At 38.9% G+C, this 21,008-nt stretch overlaps 1 protein-coding gene across 2 annotated transcripts in view; it reads right to left on the bottom strand.

Moving 5' to 3' along the window:
* Nucleotides 1–21,008, bottom strand: part of HARS1 (histidyl-tRNA synthetase 1) — an 824,052-nt gene that overhangs the window by 331,816 nt on the left and 471,228 nt on the right. The window lies entirely within an intron of this gene.

Genomic DNA, 21,008 nt, shown 5'->3' with positions numbered 1-21,008 from the left:
TCTGATGCATTCGTTGTTAGTGTCTGCCTGGCTGGCGGTAATGTGAATGGCTGTCCCTTGTTTTGGTGACAAGCCTTTGCCCACCATCGATTGCAGGCAGGGAATGAGAGTAATCACTGTTTCCAGGCTGTAGCAATGTTGAGTCCAAACACTTTTTAGGTACCATTGAAGTTTCCTCATATGTAGTCTTGCATATGGAATTAGTAGGATGCAGGATGCCATGAAGCTCAAAGCCTGCAGAATTTTTCTTGCAGATAACTGGGCCTTTGTTATCAACATTTTGAAATAGGTAGTCAGTTGCCTTTGTTTGTCTGGCGTGAGATAAGCCATCTGGGCAGTTGTATTTAAGCTAGCACCCAGGAATATTATCTCTTGAGAGGGTACTAGTTTTGATTTCTTTTCATTGACTGTGTACCCTAGGCATGTTAGAAGTCTTTTCACAAATGCCAGATGCTGTAGAAGAATGTCCTTGTTCTCTGCTTGAATTAGACAGTCGTCCAAGTAAGGATATATTTGTATTCCTCTTTGTCTGCAGAATGCAATTACTGGTGCCAGGCACTTTGTAAAGACCCTGGGCGCAGTAGATAAGCCAAAGGGCAGTGCAGAGAATTGGTAATGCATTGAGCTAGCCTTGAATCTGGGGTATCTTCTGCATATTTGTCTGATATGGACATGCAGGTATGCCTCTTTTAGGTCTAAAGTCACAAGCCAAGCGTTCTTGCCCAGCATGGTCCGAAGCTGCTGCAAAGTCAACATCTTGAATTTTGGTATATACAGGAATGTGTTCAAAATAGATAGGTCCAGTATTGGCCTCCAGGCCTTGTCCTTTCCGGGTACCAAGAACAGTAAAATCCTTGTCCCTGCTCTTGCTCTGATACTTGTTGAATGGCCCCCATGTCCATGAGGGATGAGACTTGTTTTTGTGCCTCTGCTCATTGATTTTTTGGCAGATCTGGCCAGCCGTTTGCCTTTGGCAGGGTATGGAAATGGAACTTGTAGCCTTGTGACACGACATTTGGGACCCACTTGTCCTGGGTTATGTGCCAATTTTCAGAAAAAAGTGCTAATTTTCCCCCTAAGGGTGCTGCCAGGAGATAAGTGCTAGGTGCAGGCAGGGGGAAGTCATTGGGACTGTTTCCTGTATGGTTGTGATTTGTCTTCTCCAACTTGGGAGGTAGAAGCCCCCCATTGCTTTGACTGGTATGAACCTTGTGCCTGGGATCTGCCTCTAGGGCATCTGGATCTGCCCCTTTGAGGTCTGTCTGACACAGGAAAGCACCAATTCTTTATTGGCCAGTGTCTACTAAATCTAGGTGGCTGTACTTGTAAAAAGTCTTTGACCGTTTGCATAGAGTTAGCTTTGTCCTCCATTTTCTTTAACACCTCTTCTGCCTTAACACCAAACAAAGTATTATGCTGTAAAGGTGCATCTAACAATTTAACTTTAACATGATCAAGCAGATTTTGTTCCTTTAACCAAGCATGCCTTCTAATTACAGAACCTGTAACTGCGGCCCTGCAGAAGGCCTCTAAAGAATCAAAACCACATTGCAAAGTATGCTTTCCAACTTGTTCAGCTGCATGCAATAAATCCTGCATTTTTTTGTTTTCTGCACATTCAGAGTTTAACAACATTTTCTGTTTAAGCAATGCCATGACATTTGCTGATATTTGAGCATATGAAACTGACAGTTTAAGGCCCTTATAGCCAAGGTAGAAGATGTGTAAACCTTTTTTCCCCATCTATCCAGTGCCCTACAATCTCTGTCAGAGAGGGTAGGGTTTTTTGCAGCGGAAGCCTTAACTCCTTTGGGACCCTGAGAAATAGTTTCTGGGTCTGCAGCAAGGTTTTTAAAAAGGAATTTATGAGAGTCAGGAACCCTGTAAAATCTGTCAGGCTTAACAGGAGCTGGAAGTAAGGAGTCAGGGGTAAGACTATACTCCGAAAACACATCATCTACAATGTCTAACACAGGTGGGATGGCTAGTGGCTTTGTTGAGGTAGTAAAAGGAAATCGACTGGCTTAGGAGAAGCTTCGTCGCCGGTTTTGGGCCTCGGTTGTCTATCTCTCTCCTTTTCTTTGCGTTTTTTGTGAACTCCGGTAGTCGGATGGCTATCCGATGACATTTCTGGATAATTAAACCGGCGTCCAAAATAGTTTAAAGCAAAATCATACCAACGCTTAATAGTGCGTTGGTTAAATCTAGCACAAAACCGACAACCAGAAACGTTGTGATCAGGGCCTAGGCAAGGAATACAGTAAGAATGAAAATCCTTATGAGGTATTTGCTTTCCACAAGAAATACAATTATTTACTTTTTCTGACATCGGTCTGGAGCAAGAAAAAAGTTTCCCCAACGGGGCACTTAGCTTTATTGAAGACTTTGGATCTGAAACTCGAACACGGAAATCTCAGGAGTCGGCCGACTGGCACTTGCGAACTGCTTCTGCTTCAGGCACTGCGAGGCAAGAAAGACTAAAGAAAATGGCATCGGCTGCTGCTTTTATACCCCTGATGACCTGACATCAGGGAAGGGGTGACAGCAGCCGACGCAGGACCCAGGACTTTGGAATTCAGGCCAACTGAGGGAAACCTGCCAGTAGGATTACCGAAATATGACACGAAGAACATCAGTGGAAAAACAAGGACCCAGCCCTTTTATATCTCCCTTAATAATATTTAATTGGTTAATTGTTTAGTCCTTTATTGATTAAGAAGTTTAAACATATGTGAAAAAAGTATAAAAATATATAAAATATGAAATACAATTATGTACTATGAATATACACCACAAGTCAATATATTGGGTAAACATACATACATGGTTTTCCTGGTTCATTCTCTACACCTCACAAGAATAATTAAATGAGTTAATCAAAAACTTCTAAACTGCAATACATGCCATTATGTAAAAATGTATATGTTAAAATTGTTACAAAAAATATTACAAAAAAATAAATAAAATATACATGTACAGGGGAAACAAAGGTTATTAAACATCTACCTAACCTAAAATAGGCTTTAGTTTTAAAATACAAGCTATATTAACATTTTCAGTGATACCAGGGTATTGAGTGGCATTTAGTCTCAACTGCCACTTAAGTTCACATATACTCAAATGTATGTCTAAAATATTACCCTGGATATCCTTAACAACCTGTTGTAGAACCATAAATTTGAACACATGATCCTTCTATTCAAAAATGTGCCTAAATAATGCATTTGTTGATTTCTTTATTCCTTATATCATATAAATGCTCTTTTATCATTTCCTTTAAATATCTGCAGGCCTTGCCTATGTAAAAAGTTGGGCAGTTTAAATAGACCACATTCTTACTGTTGCAGTTGTAATGCCCAGTAAACAGTTCTTAGTTTCCATAATGTTTTTACAACAGCTCCCCATCCCACATTTAAAATTACCATTAACTCTGGTGTGGCCCAAGGTTTCATATTTTCCACTTAATTCGAGAATATTGTTAAAGGACCTATCCTTTTGATACACAATCAATGGAGCCCTCCCCAGCATTTGCACAATCTGGTCATTCACCTGTAAAATTTCCCACTTATGTTTAATGATATCTACTACCGCTTGGGTGGCTACATTAAATGTGGTGATGAAAATGAGTTTCATTTCCCTTTGGATTTATTTGTATTGGCATCAATTGATCTTATCCGAATTTTATTGGTCGTTCCAACAATGGGGTGGCATACCCCATTATTTCTTTTATAAATTACCTCTGTAGAAACCGCCTCCAAGAGTTTAGGGGGGTAGCCCCTTTGCTTAAACATGCCACTTCTTCTAAAAAGTTGTTTTCATCACTGACCATTCTGGCAGCCCTTACCAACTGTCCTTTAATAATGGATTTTTTTGAGAAAAGGGGTGCCAGCTGTCAAAGTCCAAATAGGAATATTAAAATGTAGGTTTCCTGTAGATTCTGGAAGAAATTTTCTTTTTTACTAAATCAAGATCTAACTGAACATCTAAATAAGTAATGATCTCTTTGTTGTATTCATATGTGAATTTTTAGGAAAGAGGCGGTCTCATTGATATACCGTAGAAATTCATTTAACACATCCTCACTTTCTTTCCACACTAGAAAAATATCATCCAAAAACCTGGTGTAATGAGTGAACATAATTTGAGAATTACTCTTGAAAACAAATTCCTGCTCCCAAAAAGACATAATATAATTTGCAAATACTGGGGAACATGCTGCCCTCATTGCTACCCTTGTTGTTTGTTTGTAAAACCGCCCTTCAAAAAACAGGTGGTTATTCCCCAGAACAATTTCCATCAATATAATAATTTTATTAATCTGGTCCTGGTCATACACCCGTCTTGTGAAGCTGTGCTTCCAACCAATTTAATCCAGTCTCATAGGGTATCACGGAGAATAAGTTACATACATCTATCGTAAAAAAGATAATATTAGCTTCCCCTTTAATGGCATTCACATTTTCTAAAAAAATACCATGAGTCAATACATACGTAGGGAAAGGAAGCCAATTCTTTTTGTAATTGGAGGTCTAAAAACTTGCTTATAAAGGTAGTTTTTGCACTTTGCCCCATCCACAATTTGTCTAAATCTGGGTTTTTTAGCCCTTTGTGTATCTTGGGAATACCAAAACCATTGGGTAATCATTTTTCATATATTTATATTCTGCTTCATCAATTTGCCCTTGGGGTAACCATGTCTTCTAATGCAAGGTCTACAGCCCTATTCATTATACTGACTTCATTAAGGGAACTTTCTACATAGGCCCCTTCCATCAAAAGGGAAATAATGCTGTTGGAACAGTCACTATTATTCATAACCACCATTCCACTACCTTTATCGGGTTTCATTATTCGAATACTTCTGTCATTTGCCATTTCAAACAGCATTTCCAATTCACACTTACTGAGATTGCTTTTATGTTCAAATGCTGGTTGTCTATATAGTTTCCCAATATCTGCTTCAAACAGCCTTTCAAATACCCCAACTAAACAATTATTTTGTGGGTTAAAAGTACTTGGCTTTTTCAAAGCTACTACAGGGTTCTTATGTACTTCATTCCTAAATATGATTTTACAATTTAATTTTCGTGCATACAATTTCACATCTATTAATGAATCAACAACATTACCCCTTTTACTAGGGACAAATGTTAAACCTTTCGCTAACAGGCCTGCTTGTTTTGTAGTTAGACTTACTTGACTAATTGTATACCTTGAGGTCACCAGTTGAATTAGCAATTACCTGTGGTAAAACCATGTCCTCATCCTGCGTTAAGGCTATTAGCACTTCTAAATCAATAACATCAGAACTGTTAATATTTACAACCTCATCATTCATTTCACAGCCAAAATCCATTGAGTCATGTCTCCTGTTTTGCCGTTGTTGTGAATGATTGCACGGGGTTACGTCTAAAAAGTTTTCAGTACTTACAAATGCCAAGTCCTGCAGTGCTAAAGACATCAATTCCTCTGCCAAAACTTCCGTGCTTTCTGTGCTTTGGGTCTGGCTCCTTGTTGATGGTAATCCATTTCCCCATACTCCAAAAAAATGGGGCTGCCTCTGTTCTTTACTTCTCTACCATTCAGAATGCCTTGTTCCCTCTTCGTTACAAACTTCCTGGTTCACATTTAACTGCTGAAATGACCTTGGTGGTGACGTCATTACCTCCTGTTCAGAAGAACCCTGGGTGGCTTGGGTGCTCCGGTTGTCATGACACTCCATGGAAAAAGGATACACCTTCTCATTTTCGTATTCTGCTAGATCTCTTTTCAGTTTTTTACACTTCAGCGTAAAAATACCCGTACATACACCCTCCACTTTACTAAAGATGCTGTTATAATTTGTTTGATATTGATCAAAAATAAGGTCGCTGGTTAAAATGTTATTACGGCTTTCCAGGGTTTTTAATAACTCCTCAATAGTTAGATGTTTGTACTTGATCATTATTTTTATTTAAGTCCATGCCAGCCCTCTCAAACAAGTCATGTAGTTCTTTTAGCAAACCAGGATTACTAGATGCACCATTGGAATATTTCCAAAACTGTAAACCCTGAGGCACCTATTTTAATTCCAGGTTCCTTTCTAGATATGCGTTTTCGAGCTGAAGTTTTTTAAAAGCAAATAAATCCTTCTCGAATGCACCCGATCTCTCCAACAAACTCATACTCTTCCCTTGTCCACCTGTATCTGGGGATAAACCTTCTTGAAAGTTAAAACAGTTGGTCTTCCATACAGTGGCTGTTCCAGTGGGTCCCTCCCTTGGATGGGAATCCTTCTGTAAATGCGGGTTACCCACACTCTGTACTGGCTGCCTAGAAGAAGAAACACCTGTCGGCTGGGTTAACGGTAGTCCTAAACTACCGAATATGCTACCAGTGCCACTTTGCTTTTCGATTAAACATTTGACTTGGATAGTGTGCTCTGCTAACTGCTGGGAAGAAGCGCTTAACCTGTATGTCTCTTGCATAAGTTGTTTTTGAACATTATTAAAGTTGCTGCTGTTGGATTCCGTGTGGCGTAGTGGACTAGTTTGTACATATATATATATATATATGTATGAAAAAAATCCCAAGAAGAAGGTAGCAACAACAGGAACAAAATGACACCAATAGTCGTCAAAATAATCACAAAATCAATTTAATACACACCAAAAACATAAGCGCTTTCACGGAACAGAGTCCGCTTCCTCAGACGTTAACATTACTGAACAAACATCTCACATTTATACAGCACTAAGTCATTGGGCTCATCAATCAATTAAAATCACCATAGTAACTAAACACATTAAAACAGGGTGTGCCTATAAACTCCTAAAACACAACACTAAGAGCTGTTTAAAACCAAGCCTTAAAATGAAATACTACATTATCAAAAGTGTAGAACAATAAAATACATAGTTGTAGAATATAACAAATAACAAAGCAGCACATGATACATCCACCTACCTCAACTTTCTAGCCTTAAGTACTGGTTTAAGGGGCACACTCTCATTAAGCCCACTCCCTCTGTGTGCTCCTAACCTGAGTATCCATCTAACTTCCAAGTTTTCAGTGTTATTCTTGAGATCTCCCAACCTCATACTCTCCTTTTGGACCTGCAATATTTGAAAACAAAAACTGTGTGTTGTTCCTGCACTTATTACATGCTTCGCTAGGGCACTACAATCCCTGTGGGTGTTTACACAATATATATGATCCCTTATTTGTTCTTTAAGGGTTCTATTAGTTTTTCCTACATAAAAGGAAAAACATTGTGTGCAGTAAGCCACATATGCTAAGTTTTTAGTATCACAGGATCCAGTACATCTCAATTCCCATAAGTACCCTGTGTCTGGATGTCTAAAAAATCTTGTTTCATCAACATATTCACACTGGGCACAACGGCCACAGCGCTTAGTGCCCAAATGCGGTAAAGTTGTCTCTTGTTTGTTTCGGTTGGGGTAAATTAATTGTTGTTTTAAGGATGTCTGGCTCCGATATACAAGCTTTGGACTATTACCTACAACTTGTCTAGTAAAATCATCTACTAATAGAATATGCCAATTCTGTGTGATCAAATTCTCTACTACTTATGTATTAGTACTATATGTAAGTACTATGGACAAAGACGAAGAGTTCATCTTGTTCATTTCTCTTCTAGTGGTCCTAGCTGAATAATATGGCTTTGCTCGATCCGTTCTCTCACTATGAACTTTATCAAAGTTTCTGTTTATCTCAGATAATTCATACCCTCTATTCATCAGGTCATCTTTTAACCTATCTAGCCCGTCACTCAGTAGTGACTCATTACAGCATAATCTGGAGACCCTCATGGCCTGTCCCCTCACAATGTTCCTAAAAACTGATGGATTATGCATGCTATTTCTATGCAGAAATGATGGTTTATAGCATGGTTTCCTGTATATTTGGGTTTGACAAACCTGATTATCAACATAAACTTTAACATCCAGGTAGTCAATACTGGTAAGTGAGACACTGATGGTAAATTTAAAAAAAGCATTGGAATCATTGATATACTCATGGAACCTATGTAACATATCCTCCTCTCCTCTCCACAGGAGAAAGAGGTAGTCCACAAATCTCCTGTAAAATATAATGTATAGATTATCCATTACATGCTCAAATCACCATGACTAGGTTGGCATAGGAGTTGGCGCAGCTCGTACCCATCGCCACCCCTGTGTTTTGTTTATAACACTTGTCCTGGAATAAGAAAATGTTATTCTCCAGGACCATTTCCATCAACATTCACAGAAAATCTACCTTACGTACATCCATAGTATCATCCTTCACCATCACTGTTCTTACCATATCTATACCCTTATCATTGGGTATGCTTGTAAAAAGGGCCACCACATCTAGAGATTTGTTGATCAGCACATGCTCATCTGCTTAAGCAGTAATTAGTGTGCCATGTTTACCTTTTTTTGCACAGCTCTTCACATCATGTAGAACCACTTACTGAATACAAATTGAAGCACTATCATATGTACATCATGGTTTCTGTGAGCCGTGTAAGGTTTATTGAATCCTGCCAAATATATATTATCAGCAAAGTTCTGGGGACATAGTATTACATTTGTGGGATACTTGGAGTGAAGCTTTCCTGGAAAAAGTGTTTCATAAATGTAAAAACAATTTTCTCAAGTCATTTAACTCTAGAGGAATCATACTTAATGTCTTAAGTGTAAACACACATTATCAGGTCTCACACTTGTGTATACCACAACAGCTCCATATTCCAGATTTAGTAAGGTGATTTTGAAAGAAAAGTGAATAATTTGAGTCATGTAGACTTTATAAGAAAGAAAGAGTAATGGGAGATATGTGTTTCTATGAATGTGATAATGCATGGATGTTCAACTGCCTGCAAATGTATGAAGATGTGTTTGCATGTGCTCTGATGCACACATGTGTGTGCATGGTGCATATGTGTGTGTGCGCGCGTGTGTGCATGTGTGTGTGTGTGCGCGCGCGCACGCATGTGTGTGCATGTGTGTGATTATGTGCATGTTCTTATGTGTGTATGCTTGTGGTGTTTTGGAAGAGACCAAAAGAAACACACAGTGAGTTATTACAACTTCTAGCAGTATGACGTTTGACAATTATTAGCATTTTAGCAGGGAATTTTACTGTGTATGGGGTGTGAAAAGTAAAGTAGCCACATGCTGCTAAAATCTGTACTTTAACTGTAACAAAGGGAAACAAAACTTTTACAAGAAATACAATATTTTACAATCACAGTATGCCAGATGTTGAACTCATAATTCTACACCTTATTAAGTAAAAAACAGCTTTTAATTTTGTCTGCCTTGTGATGCCCCAGCCCTGGCCCAGTAATCAAGGAGCCTCAATCCTTACCACAGGCACAGTGGGGGGCATACACAGTGGGAGGATGACAAGTACACACACACATTACAGTGCAATTTCCATAAGAGCACACAGAGATCACAGTCAGTCTGGGGCTGGTTTCTCCCTCTTTCTCCAGATCCCAAATAAAACTCCCCACTGGCACAGCTATAGAGTTGGATCCTTAGCCAGTGCTCCAAGCCAAGTCCTCCAACCCTCTCTCTCTCTGTCCAACCAGTGCTTTGTGTCTCTGCCAAAGTAGCTGACCCACAGTCTTGGAGATTTGTTTTACACACACACACACACACACACACACACACACACACACACACACACACACACACACACACACACACACACACCTCTGGGAAAGGCTGGCCCAGGTTTACTAGCTATGCCCCCTTCTACCCAGACTATAAGGTAGTTATCACTGCCAACAGAACACCTTATCAGCTACATTTAAAGCCCTTAACAAAGGGTGCCCAATCCTACTGCACAATGTTACTATTAATCCAAATGGCAGTCTGACCAAGACTTGCAAGACTATTTAGGAGTGGCCTTTACAGTGTCACCAAATACATATGCAAGTATTCTAAAAGCTTAAATATGTTTCACAAATATCAGCCACAAAAGATAGGTTTAAAAATACTTAATAATAAATAAAGGAACAAGACAATAACAGTAAATCCAACACAGTTACTTCAGAGTTCAAAATCACAAGATACTGTGGATACTCTACAAAAGGGCCTTACAGAAACAGATACTTGGTGCCAGAGCCATGGGCTCAAGCTCACTGCCAAGAAATGTATAGTTATCCCCTTTGGGAAAAACATGTACCCATAAATTACCACATAGGTGGCAGTACACTACCAAAAGTGTGATAAGAGACTTAGGGACACAGGTGGACAGTGGTCTCACCTTCGATAACCACATTGCCACAACAGTCAGGAAATCCTTCTATGTGGCACACCTCATCCCTAAGGGCTTTTCCTCCTGAAAAAAGGAGGTTATTGTCCCACTGTACTCATCCCTCATTAGACCCATTATAGAATACAATACCCCGTTTGGTATGTACCTCTCAAGACATCTGCAGCAACTGGAAAGGCTGCAGAAATACCTCACTAAAAGAATCACAGGCCTAAAAGCAGATGCCCTATGCTGACCCCCTTAAAAAACTCCAGCTATACTCTGTCGCATATCGTCTACTCAGAGGCGATCTCTGCTTAACATACAAGGCCATGTCAAACCCAGAGATGTTGGACATGCTACACTTAAAGAAATCCCAATTGCTCAGAGCCACATGCTCCAGGGATCTAAACCTTGTCATCACAATAAACAAAACATGCTGGAGGGATAGGTTGCTGACCCAGAGATTCTCCAGACTTTGGAATAGACTGCCCATACATATCAAGCAGAGTGCCTCTTTGGCCGTCTTCAAAAGGAACCTTGACGATTGGATGGGAGAAAGTAAATTCACCCCGGGGATCATTTCAGTCACCCTGCTAGACAGGGGTCCAGGGAAGTAAATAGTGTGGGAAGAAATAGCCAGGGAATTGTTATGGCTAGGCTTGTACAGGCCCTAGGGTCGATAGCTGAGTACCAACCTATGAACCTATAGAGTAACAAATAAAACATGATCTAGCTGAAAATCATCAGTATGGGTAGACTCAAACAAATCGACCAGAAACTGTTGAGCATCTTGTAATACATAACTGTACTTAACAAGTACTCGCTTGAGCTCTTTCTCCAAATATAATGAAATTGGCTCAGTGAACCAGCCTGCCCCCGCTATGATCGGTCTAAACTTTGGTGTTAAAGGATCCTTATGTATTTTAGGAAGTCCATGCAGGCATGGGATAAGTGGATGTTCAACTGTGCAAAACCTAAATAACTCATCTGTCATGAGACCTAAACGTACACACATTTGTAAAGTAACATTTACATGCCGTTGAACGTTAGTCACAATATTAGAAGACACTTCTAAATAAGCTGTATTGTCTAACATTTCAAACATAGTTTGTTTATAATAAGAAGAGTCCATCACTACAACTGGACCTCCCTTATCAGAAGGTCTTATTACAATGTTGTCATTCATGCATAACTGTTTAAGTGCAGATCTTTCATCAAATGTCATATTATGCTCATTTCGAAATGAGGTAAAATACACATCATCATAAATCGATTTTTCACATGCTTTCAGGAAAATATCTAGGTTAGGTGGTAAATGTGGACAACAAAGAATCTTTCTCTTAAATTCAAATGTATGTTCAGAGTCAGTGTCTTTGTACATCATTTTCAAAGCTAAATTTCGAACAAAAAGTCTAATCGCTAGCAGAGCATCACTAATGTCCATACATTTAGAAGGAATGAAATTCAAACCTTTATTAAGTACGGCAGCCTCTGCTTCAGTTAATTCATGACCAGAAATGTTCCAAACTAAAGTTCCTGATTCCACATCCTTTTCACAGTTCGTGTTTGCATTAGGGCAGGAGCCTCCTTCCTTTTCTGCCCTCGTTCTCCTTCTGTATTGTTCGACCTTTTTCTCCCCGGGCGTATGGGTAGAGGAAGCATAGGAAAAACCTGTGGTTGCAGTTTCTCCAAATGAATCTTCCGTCTGACTACCTCATTATTCAATGGAGCCCGCTCCTGGTTTACTTTCTGTTGCTCTGTTTCTGTTTCCTCCATCGGTGTCGAATACACCGAACTAATATTCGGTGGTGAAGCAATGTTAGTTTCGACTATATGACCATTACTTCCCCTCTATTTCTGAGGTTTCAGTCACTTCCGTACCAATGGAACTAATATGGCTCCCCTGTTGTCTCAACTGATTAATGTACCTCGAGTTCCTGTTCTTTTGTGGACAGGCTGGTTTATTAGGTGTAGTCCCTTCATTGGTTCCCCGCCTATTGACTGCATTCTCTGATCTCATCACTCACTGTGCTGTATTTCTTGGCCAAGTGAAGACCTGTTGGTTCTCAAAGTCATTAATGTCTCTTGCTAACTTATGTTTTTTTATATTCCAACAATCTCTTCTCATATCTCATGACTATCAATAGTATCATTCATAAACAGTTCAGAACGGTCTTCACCATCCATCGCTAATAACTCTTGTTGTTTATTGGTAATGTTGTTCCTCAGTTCATATTCAATGGGCTGAAAATATTCTAGCAACAGCCTGATATAAGCTTTACTAGTATTGATGTTAATCTGTTGCCACTTGACTAATAAATCTGGATATGTCTCTCCGTAAGTGGGCATCGTTAATACCCTAAGCCCACGTGGAATAACATTAAAGTCTAGACAGGCTTCAAGATGATATCTTTGGCATTGAAGCCTTTTAAACTTATAGATATCATTCTCAATGTCTCATTTAAGCATCTTAGAAGCTAATTCAGTGTCAGCATTTCCTACCTTCAATGAATTCATCTCCATAGATTTCACCTTCTATGCCTGCTACTGCGAAAGCGCTTACGTTTTTGGTGTGTATTAAATTGATTTTGTGATTATTTTGACGACTATTAGTGTCATTTTGTTCCTGTTGTTGCTACCTTCTTCTTGGGATTTTTTTCATCTACATTTGCTGGGTCTCTACTGGTTTTGAAAATATATATGCATATATATATATATATATATATATATATATATATATATATATATATATATATATATATACACACACACACACACACACACACACACACAGAGAGAGAGAGATGAGCCTATTGAACTTGGAAGATTGAACTAGGTACGTTTTTTGAATGCAGATTGTGGTACAGTGAGGATTAGGAAATCTATCCTTTTCCTTACTGTAGTACAATCTCGTAGTTCGCATAAATAATTTGCAGGGGGTGTGGGGGTGCAGGGGGGGCTTGTCCCCTGTAAAAACATACAAAACATTGCACAATATTTGCAAATTACACATACCAACTCTGAGATTGCACTACAGCGAGGAAAAGGGTAGATTTCCCAATCCTCACTGTACCGTGATCTGCATTCAAATTATATACCTAGGTTCATCCATCTTTTAAGTTCCAATCTTGTGCACTCTAATTCTTGTAAATCTTCAATGTTGTCTTCCTGATCATGTCAGTTTCAGTGTTCTATTAATTCGATTAAGTGAGGTAATGTATGTGTGTGTGTATACATATATATATATATATATATATATATATATATATATATATATATTTATTGGATCTAGGACTGTTGAACAAAAATTCAACAGTCCGAATCCATTATCACCGAACACACTTTAATGAAAGCGCTTTCACTGAAAAAGCACTTTCGTTAAAGTGTGTTAAAAAAAAAAAAAACAAATATTACATTTATGTTTTTGGAGGGGGGCAAACCCCCCTGCAACCCCTACTTTTATATTCTCACTCAGAGGTCGCACTACAGTGGGGAAAAAGGAATTTTCACTTATCCCCACTATAGTGTAATCTCTGCAACAGGCATACTTACTCGAAAGTGCTTCTTCAGTGAAAAGCACTTTCGCGTAAGTATGCCCGGCCGAGCATTAGTCCTGGACCCATATATATACACATATATATATATATATATATATATATATATACACACACATACACACGCACACACATGTGTGCATATACGTGCACGTGCATGTGTGTGCGTGTGTGTACATATATGTGCTGGCGTGTGCACATATACATGCGCGCGTGCGCATGTGTGTCCATGTGTTTGTATATACATGCGCGCGCATGTATGTATGTGAGAGCACACGTGAATGCACATGCGTATGTACGTGCACGTGTGTATGTACATGTGCACCTGCGCATGTGTATGTACGTGCGTGCATGTGTGTATGTATTTGTGCATGCGCATATACACATATGCACACGTGTGTACATATACGTGCGTGTGTGTGTGCATGCACGTGCATGTGTATGTATGTGCGCGTGTGTACATATTCGTGTGCACATATACGTGCGAGTGTGTGTGTGCGTATACGTGCGCTTGTGTGTGTATATGTGTAGATCCAAACACTCCCTCTCCAAACCCTTACTGTCACCACTCTTATGTAACTGGTCATAATACAGCTAGTTCTTCACAATTTCTAATTACAGTAAAGCCTCACTTAACTGGCACCCATGGGGATTGGCAGATGCCAGTTAATTGTATATTTCGGTTTCCTGAGATATGTTTTGCGATTTTTGATTGGCTCATATACTGGCATATGAGCCAATGATAAATCCCAATGATTTTAAAAACCTCACTACAAAGTCACAGTTTCAATATGTTTTTTAATCGATTGGCGTATATATATACACAAACAGTTTTATTGATTTGTCAAATTGAACTATTTTATGTGATTGTGTACTTCAGTACACTTTTTATTGATTGTAAATATCGATTTCTTATACATAAACAAAAAGTATACTTGAAAGGAAATGACATCATTTCCTTTCCATATGTTTAAATTGATTGTGTTCTGTGTTCTCAGTGTCTGATGAAGCTTCTTTTGCTTTGGAAGCGAAAACGTTTTTATATTAAATTGCGTTTACAAAGAATTAACGAGGAAGTATCTTTTTATTGCCTTTAGCAATTTTGTGGAACTTACTTTTGATACATCCTTGTGCTGACCGGTTGGGTCCTGGTGCCGTACGCTATTTGTTTTGGACTTGTCTGTTTATTTTTCGGTCACTAGTATGTCTGTTTCTGGCTCTACGAGCCCCAGGACACCGGTTCTTTTTGGTTCCAGTAGCGGTTCTACCAATGAAGAATCTAAGAGCATGGACTCTCTCATACTCCTGTTAACACAGCGCTTGGACGCTCTTAACACCCGACTTGACAGGATTGAAAACAATGGAACACCAGCCGCACAGAATTTAAACCTAAACCTGCCCGGGTTTAACGCCACTAACGCTTCTACAGGCATGAACTTGTCTTGCGGATCATCAGCGTCTTTACCTCCTGGTCAACCCCAGCGGGCGACTTGTAGTTCTAATTCATCCACTCTTATGGAGCCTGGCAATTCGAACAGGTTAGGGGCCCTTACAGGCTCCGGTGAAAATCATAACAGCGAAAGGCACTTGCCTGATAGAGTTTCAACATCTGAATGGCATTCCTTGGATAGGAATTTAGCGCCAGACCATAACCGCCTTCTGAATGGAGTCGATGGGCGCTTGGATACTAACCCTGGGCTTATTGGTGTGCCCTCTTTTACAGCATGGGTAGGGAACCTGGATGTTTTTGAATTTGGTTCCCCGACCGCTTCGGGTCCACCGGCTACGGGAAGTAATTCAACAGGTAATGCCATTGACAGTATTATTAACTATCTTAAAACTTTAGATGACAAAATGTTAAAAATAAGGAAACTTCAATTGGAAGTCTCCTATTTTAGACAATGCATTAAAGAGAAAATTATCCCTAAGGGCCTAAGAAGTTCGTTCGCCCCTACAGGGCTGTTCCAGGACACTACTTTCATTAACGAACTATCCAGCCTTTTTGACAAACAAGGGCTAGAGTTACTTGAGTTAATGGTGCAACATTATTCAAGACAAATTGACACTTTACTGGTTGAAACCAGTGATCTTGATGACAAAATTAAAAGTGACTTTAACTTTGTCAGGTACAAATACGATTACAATCGTATTTTTCAAAGTATTGATGCTTTGTTGGTAAAATTCAAATCCAACAAAAATAAGAAACTGATTAGAGATAGGCAAGCCTACTCGAGTCAACTTGCATATCCTAACTTGCAGAAATCCACGAATAGGAATAATTTACAATCTGGACAACGCATCAACAACATTAATGATAACAACAGAGAGGGTGCACCTCTTGTCAGGGATGAGTTACATGATGATTCTCCTGATGGGATTATCTATGATCCTGATTTCACGGATGATAATCCGGTGGCTCAGGAACCGAGAAGAAGCAACAGGATTCGAGAGAATCACAACAATCAAGGGAATCGTCCTAATTATAGAGGGCAACAGAAGCCTTTTTTAGGACGGAAGTATTACCAGAGGCAGAACAACAAGAACAAATCCAAATAGACTTTGACGATGGATGTATAGTAACACCCACGTCTGCACCTACAGTCCTCATTAACACCAAAGGGGACTTTAAAGTCTACAATTTTTCTTCCATGCATATTGATAGAGATTTGATAGATTTGTTAGCCTTTGGTTTATCCTTTGTCCCCGACCAAAGTGTTCACCTTTCTAAAGTTCTTACTGACTTGAAATGTTTTGTTCGGGGGTTGAACCTTAAAGTGTTATTTCAAGGGGATTTGCCTAATGACAAATCTACCTTTAAAATGAGGAGTGTTTTTAACCCCCCGTTGCACCCTTCTCTTCATATGTTTGAATGTGCCTGTGAACTAGACTTAAGGCAACTTTTTGAAAACCTTAAATGGGTTGATAATGGGAGTAACATTTCACGCGAACAAAGAATAGGATTGAAAAACTTACGGGACATGCCTATTAGAGTTATTAAACCTGACAAGGGTGGGGGGCTTGTCATCTTCAACAAAGAAGATTACAATTCAAGGATGTTAAGAGTCCTGGACTCGCCCGCATACGAGTTATCATCTTTAAATGAGATGTCTGGACAACATAATAAAATTAAAGGGTATTTTAGAGACCTGTTTATCGATGGGCTGATCGATATTGACACCTTCAACTTTATGAACATCTCTTTTCCGAGGATCCCAATCATGTTTGGGATCCCGAAAATTCACAAAAACTTGGTAGATCCACCAATGCGGGCTTTGATTGACGGTAGGAACTCAATTACCCACCCTTGTGCCAGGGTAGTGGACCACATTATTTCTAAGTACCTCAAGCTCATCCCTCAGATATGTAGAGACTCATGGTCTTTCCTTCAATCCATGGATAACATCTCTTTCGACATGTCTCTCAATTTCCTAACAATAGATGTAGTTGACTTATACACATCTATTCCACATCAGGAGGCTATTGAATGGGTTGAATTAATGCTTTTAAAATTAGAAGCCCCTAGGGATGAGATCTCAGTGGTTACACAACTCTTGGACATTGTCCTGTCTTCCAATTTCTTTATTTTTGATAAGTGTTATTACTTACAAAAAAGAGGGATCGCCATGGGTTCACCTTGCGGTGGTAGTGTAGCAAATTTAGTAGTTGCATACTGGGAGAACACCTGCCTCTTTAACAACATCACATTCCAAAGTTCAATTAGATTTTACACCCGGTTTTTGGATGATGTATTCATCCTTTTTGATGGTGATGAACAGCAGGCTACCAATTTGGTCAAATATATGAATGGCTCTTCCACATTTTTAAAATTTACCCACCATTTTTCTAGTAGAGAAATTGATTATCTTGACATCAAATTGGTCAAAGATGTGGTCAATCAGGGTTATTTGTCTAGCATCTTTAGGAAAACAACTTATTGTAATGGCTTCCTTCATTTTGACAGCAACCACCCATGGAAACAGAGGAAGTCAATTGTGAAAGGTCAATTGGTCCGTGCTGTCCGTATGTGTAACACCATTGAAGCTTTTGATACCGAGTGTTTAAACCTTAAGACCATGTTTTCAAATAGGGGGTATCCTAGTGAGTTTATTGATTGTTTAATCGATGAAGTCTCTCTTAAGAGAGAGAATGGTTTTTACAAACCCCTTCTTTTACAACGGAAAGTCGATCCCCCTATTACATACAGGTTTGAATCAGGATGTTATACACCATTGTTTAACAATCCTGAGGTTGATGTTGTGTGTGATGAACTAAGCACCCCACAAAAAACCACTAGTGTTGACTTTAAGTCTAGTCTAGTCATCACCTATAATCGACATATCAATGCCATTTGTTCAATTATCAAGAAAAACTGGTACTTCATTTTGAACAACTCACAGTTAATTGAAACTTTGGGTTTACAACCTTCCTTTGTTTTTAAGAGGGGTAACAACTTGAAAGAGTTACTTCAATCAAGGGAAGAACCAATAGATTTTTTCTCTAGACAAAATGGCACTTTTACTTGTGGTATGTGTAATTTGTGCAGGCTTCTAAAAGTGGGCAACTCTTTCTTTGTTAATGGTATCAAATACACCATTAACCATAAAATCACGTGCAACACTAAATCTGTGGTGTACCTTGCGTTTTGTAATTGTTGCCCTGCATTTTATGTTGGTAAGACGGACCGTAGACTAAGGGACTGTGTTTACCAACATAATTATGCAATTAAAAACAAAAAGGGCGACAATGCTCTTTCCAAACATATCATTAAACATATGGGACATAGTTTCACTTATATGGGCATCGATTGTGTAAATGTAGGTATAAGAGGTGGACCACAACCTCTTCTACTTGAGATTAGAGAATTAGAATGGCAGTTACGCCTTAATGCCTTTTCTTACCCAGGGCTAAATGAAGCATGTAATATCCTGGCAGTACTGAAATCTAAAAGTTACTTAAGGTAACACATTTCTTCTCTATCTCTTTACACCCTTTATCTCCATTTTGGCTAGTACCCCTTAGTGTAAAATTAAGAATGGGTATGGGGTTGCACATAGTATCGAGTTTTTAAACATCTTAACTTGTGCAGGATTACCTAATTTGCATTGTCTTTTAGTGTTTTTTAACGGCCATTTAAAAACACTTAATATTATGGCGAGGCTGATTTTCTGTATACTTAATAAGAGTGGATTTGTGTTTATAAATAGTTTCATAAAAGGTTTTTCTAACAGCCTATTTTCTTTCTTTTAAGAGGTTTATTTAAAAACCTCAAGGTATTTAAAAACCTCACTACAAAGTCACAGTTTCAATATGTTTTTTAATCGATTTGCGTATATATATACACAAACAGTTTTATTGATTTGTCAAATTGAACTATTTTATGTGATTGTGTACTTCAGTACACTTTTTATTGATTGTAAATATCGATTTCTTATACATAAACAAAAAGTGTACCTTAAAAAACGGATGTATACTTGAAAGGAAATGACATCATTTCCTTTCCATATGTTTAAATTGATTGTGTTCTGTGTTCTCAGTGTCTGATGAAGCTTCTTTTGCTTTGGAAGCGAAAACGTTTTTATATTAAATTGCGTTTACAAAGAATTAACGAGGACGTATCTTTTTATTGCCTTTAGCAATTTTGTGGAACTTACTTTTGATACATCCTTGTGCTGACCGGTTGGGTCCTGGTGCCGTACGCTATTTGTTTTGGATAAATCCCAATGAGGAGCCTCTTCTGTTTAATGCAGAACAGCGGGCTGCTGTGCACTGAATAGTAGAGGATCCCCTTTGTGATTTTTGAATGGCTTGTATGCTGGCATACAAACCAATCAAATGCTGGTTGCTTAAGATTGCTGGTTTCTTGAGTCTCGGATAACAGGGATTTTACTGTATCTATCCCTCTCCATTACTATCTCTATCACCCTTTTACTCGGACCTCTTCAATACTAGTTCATAATTTGTAACCATCTTCATCGTAGAATTATTTCACTGTCTCGTACAGAATGTCTACTTACAGCTGATTGCATCTGAAAATTACCAGAAACTTGTAAACTTGACTAACTAATATTTTACTGTACTCTTGTCTTAACAATCATGTTTCAATTAACTGTCATATCATTACTATTCTATGCATGAACATTTATTATGTAAATCTTGTATAACTGCCTGCTACTCATTCTGTAAAATGGAGCATTTCTCTCAGGGGCTCTGCTGAAAATGGGATGTGCGCAGTTGGTCATTCCTGAGAAACAAAAGAAATAAATAAATACATACATACATACAAACACATGCGTGTGTGTGTGTGTGTGTGTGTGTGTGTGTGTGTGTGTGTGTGTATAGAAACGCGCATATATACTTATACACATATATAAACAGATATACACACACACACACGCACATGTGTGCACTTTTACTTACATCTATGTTCAGCCCTCTTGGAATTATCCCCGGTCTGTTGTAGTGTGATACAACAGCAGCAGTTTCTTTACCTTTTCTCCGAGATGACAACCTAGACACTCGGTTTTCAAGCTTATCCTCCTAGATGACCGTAATCGCTAACTGTTGATGGATCACAACTGATGCAAGTAGACTCCCTGTTCCTGCAGCAGCAAACTGTACCAGTTATACTACTGTGCATAGCATCGTGCTTCTTGCAGGAACAAACTGTACCAGTACTGTACTACTATGCTTAGCAATGTGCTCACTGCAGGAACAAACTATACCAGTTACACTACTATGCTTAGCAATGTGCTCCCTGTAGGAATAAACTGTACCAGTTATGCTACCTTAGCAAAGTGCCCACTGGAGGAACAAATTATATCAGGTATACTACTGTGCTTAGCAACATGCTCCCTGCAGGGACAAACTGTACGAGTTACACTACTATGCTTAGCAACGAACTCACTGCAAGAACAAACCGTACCAGTTATTCAACGTACTCACTACAGGAACAAACTGTACCAGTTATACTATGCACGTAGCAACCTTGCTCCCTGCAGGAATAAACTTTACCAGTTATACTACTGCGCTTAGCAATGTGCTCCCTGCAGGAGCAAACTGTACCAGTTATACTACTGTGCTTATCAACATGCTCCCTGCAAGGACAAACTGTACGAGTTACACTACTATACTTAGCAACATACTCACTGCAGGAATAAACTGTACCAGCTATTCAAAGTACTCACTGCAGGAACAAAC

Source organism: Protopterus annectens, chromosome 4.part0 (genome assembly GCF_019279795.1).
Source record: "Protopterus annectens isolate FY-2018-M chromosome 4.part0, PAN1.0, whole genome shotgun sequence".
Lineage (NCBI taxonomy): Eukaryota > Metazoa > Chordata > Ceratodontiformes > Protopteridae > Protopterus > Protopterus annectens.
This window is presented reverse-complemented; position numbering and strand designations above follow the sequence as displayed.